This window comes from Dendroctonus ponderosae, unplaced genomic scaffold, assembly GCF_020466585.1.
Source record: "Dendroctonus ponderosae isolate FM_Combo_2020 unplaced genomic scaffold, Dpon_F_20191213v2 Dpon_F_20191213_9, whole genome shotgun sequence".
NCBI lineage: Eukaryota > Metazoa > Arthropoda > Insecta > Coleoptera > Curculionidae > Dendroctonus > Dendroctonus ponderosae.
The window spans coordinates 7,930,862-7,934,242 of NW_026019116.1; the positions used below are offsets into that span (position 1 = coordinate 7,930,862).

Genomic DNA, 3,381 nt, shown 5'->3' on the forward strand with positions numbered 1-3,381 from the left:
ATTTTTGGTCGAAAATTTCATAAGGGGGGAGTAAGAGGTCGATTTTTCCAAAAAATTCAAGTTCCTCAAAACACCTCGAGTGATACATCATTTTCATCGGAAAAAGACAAGGAATGCAACGAGCTAATTAAAAGACTCCGCGGCCTTTCCAGTTCCCAAATAATCAACATTTTCTGTATATTTTGAACGGTTTTTGAGCGGTGGCAATCTTCAACGGACGATATCTTCCTTATTTTCGACCCACAACTTTCATCTTCGCTATTGGGGAACTTCTTAGGTCGGAAACATTCCAATAAGGGCAAAAAACGCGATTGCAACATTTTGATTTTTGGTCGAAAAGTTTATTTTAGTGAGAGGTCGATTTTTCCAAAAAATTCAAGTTTTACATTCGACAATTATTCCGTCATTTCGTCTTATTCGAGTATATCTTGTGATCTACTTCTTACTCTGTTTTTGTCTACAATGTTGCTGCATCTTACMTTACTAGTCAAAGGTTGCAAACCTGAAACCACATATGCACTAAACTTATAATTAATTAAATAAGATWCAAGAAAATACTTATCWTWYAGTYATTWCTTTGGTTTGTATTTTTCTTTGTGTGAGTTAATGTGTATTCCATTTCTTCATKCGGATGATTCGAAAGGTACTTCGAATCGAAAGAATGAATTCGARAGATATATGTTCACTCAGTGGTTCTTTTGTGGTGAACATTTACATGTGAGTGTTTGATTATAATTTAAATTTCTTGTAATATCTAGTTCTAAGTCCTATTCGTTGATTACTTTTGCCTTGTCGAACGCTTTAATCAGCTGCTTTTCWGCTGTTTCTTTGAGCATGAAACTGGCATCAGTAGTTGACCGATGCATTTCTCAACTTGTTATTGCAACAAAAGTTTCAAGACGTCTTCAAACGAGATAAAGCTCTAATTGTCGCTCACGTTAGAAGTGCTCGTTAAGAAGTTGCTGCTGTTATTTGCGGTCTCGCATTCTCAAAGGGATTTTATCACTGTGGTATACACTAGCTAGCTGTAAGTGGGGAAAACAGCAATCCAGATTCTAATTTTACATAAAACTAGCTGCTTTTGTCAATCATTTTGGATAGCTTGAAGTGCGATTTCAGATTTGTAAATTTTGTCCGTAATGCATTTTGAGCCAATTGTAATGCTGTGAGCGTTTTTGATATGATGTGATCCGACTGCAAATAATGCAAATGGTACGGAATACTTTAAATTAAATCACGTGCAGTTATATAATTTGGCTGCTCTACCGCGAAACGTCCGCAATTTCCAGTCCTCCATGCACCAATGTTTCCCAGATGGAAAATATTGCCAAGAACGCAAACAAACATCCTTTTATAGGTCAGGTCAAAATATCCTTAAACATCGCCAACGAAGGAACCAAAATTGCCAGATAAATTTCTGGCAAATAGAAAGTTTCCTATTGTTGAGAAAGTGGTTTGGGATGAAAAAATGTGATATACAACAAGACTTTTGCTTCATTTCAGAATGCGAGAATTAAATGTAGTGGAAACCGTGCAAACGTGCCTCCAGCTTCATTTTCGAAATGTTTTTGCCCTCGATTTTGTGGACGAGTGCAAATGGTAAGAGTTGCAATTAATAATACTAAAATATGGATTTGAAATGCTCGTCAGGCTTCAAATCCGTTCAGATTTTGTGGATGCTTTGAAATTGTGCATACGAATTGTTGTGCAAGTAGGAGTAGGAGGACCTTTGTGGTCGTGCTTCTCAATTGTGAAAAATATATAAAATAAAAAAATACATAAAAAATGAAACAGTTGTAGAACAGTTATACAGAATATATTAGACATTTTTGGCAGTAGAGCAACTAAGGCTGCAATAAACCTCAGCAAACGTAATTTTTGCTGCTAAATGTCCGAATGTTACCATTGAAGAAACACAAATATCATTTCTATGTAGGCATGAAATTTGATTGTGCATTGCCGTAACAGAGACACAGCTGAACTTGATTTATGAAATCTGGTTTTGCTGKTTTTTTCGATTTTGCATTTTTSTGATAGRGKASCTAAATGTTTWTACACAAATTTTTTAAACTTTTAGCAATTTTTGTCTTGGCCTCTAAAGTCAATAARGGAAAATGAAGCGCTTCTAAAGGACTCGGGAAGTATCGTAACGGAAATATTGGCAGTTTTCTAAAAAAAGTCTTARATTTGCGTGCTTTTTTTGAGTTGTAAAATCGACTMAAACATGACGCTGCTTTTTTCGAACTTTCTCAATCACCAKTTGAACCACATAATTCGAATCGTTGGATAGAGAATCGCAAATTCTATTCAGTCATAGGATCAAGATTCAATAAACTGGTCATTATTTGCGGAAAAATGAYTCTGATAAAATAACGACTAGTGAAATTACTTGAGAGCAAAAATTGTACTGACTCATACTTACTGGCGACTTCTCGTCTGGAAATTATCTGGAACAGAAGATGATCTTTTCAGCGCCGACTAAATGATTTTGCGTGTTTTTCGCCCGAATGTTTCTCAGTTTTTCGTAAGCCCACCGTTTTCACCGAGTGCCGTTTCAAACTGGAAACTTTTCCGCAAACATTCAAAGCTTCAAAATCGCCGCGGCGCCATTTTCCGCGCAAGCTTTTCAGACTCCACAAAACTAGAACATGTGCTAGTTGCTGGATTTATCAAATTATCTCTACCATAATTCACTGATACGGTTCAGGCGATTGTCAACTACGATTGCTGGCAGTAAAGGGATGAAAAGGGCTTCAATAAATTTAAGAAAAGATGCCTCTAATTGGCATTGGAAAACCACTTTTACTTTGCCATTTGTAGGGCGAACTCAATCTATGCTCCTATTAAAATCCCTCTTCAAAAGTGATCTTGAATAATTCATAGATTTTCCCTACACGGTTCCAAATAACCGAAAAACGAAAACTTTGTTTACGAGCCTGTGAACTTTCGACTTTTGCTGATAGCCTCTTTGCAATAACTTAGGCATTTTCAAGTCAGCCATCCTTTCATTTTCTACTCATTCTAAATTCAAGTCGTGAGCATCGTAAAACCCTCATTTTTAAAAAGGATTTGCAACGCGATTGCATTATAGGAACATCAAGCCATATGGGTTTCGAAATGATCAAACAAGACATTTTAGTCTTGAGTGAACTTGAATCGCATCTTTAGTCTTAAGTGAACTGACTATATTTTGGGATTAATTTGAATCTTTAGCTATTTATAAATGCCAACACTTTTTTAAAGCTCTCAAGGGGCTTGCTCGTCAAACTAGTTTGATCGCAAACTGTACAATCTTCTTCTCCGTATGCAAAATCGTCTTCGATTCTATCAGAAACTATTTTTATTGAACAAACCAGCGTTGAAAGTTATTTAGATTTGTTA

The 3,381-nt window shown here is 36.0% G+C and overlaps 1 protein-coding gene across 1 annotated transcript in view; it reads right to left on the reverse strand.

The window, feature by feature from the left end:
- Nucleotides 1–2,541, reverse strand: part of LOC109539362 (glutamate receptor ionotropic, kainate 1) — a gene marked incomplete at its 3' end in the record, with an annotated part of 30,421 nt that extends 27,880 nt beyond the window's left edge. The window contains 1 exon segment of the mRNA XM_048669801.1: nucleotides 2,423–2,541.
- Nucleotides 2,542–3,381: the final 840 nt, after the last annotated feature.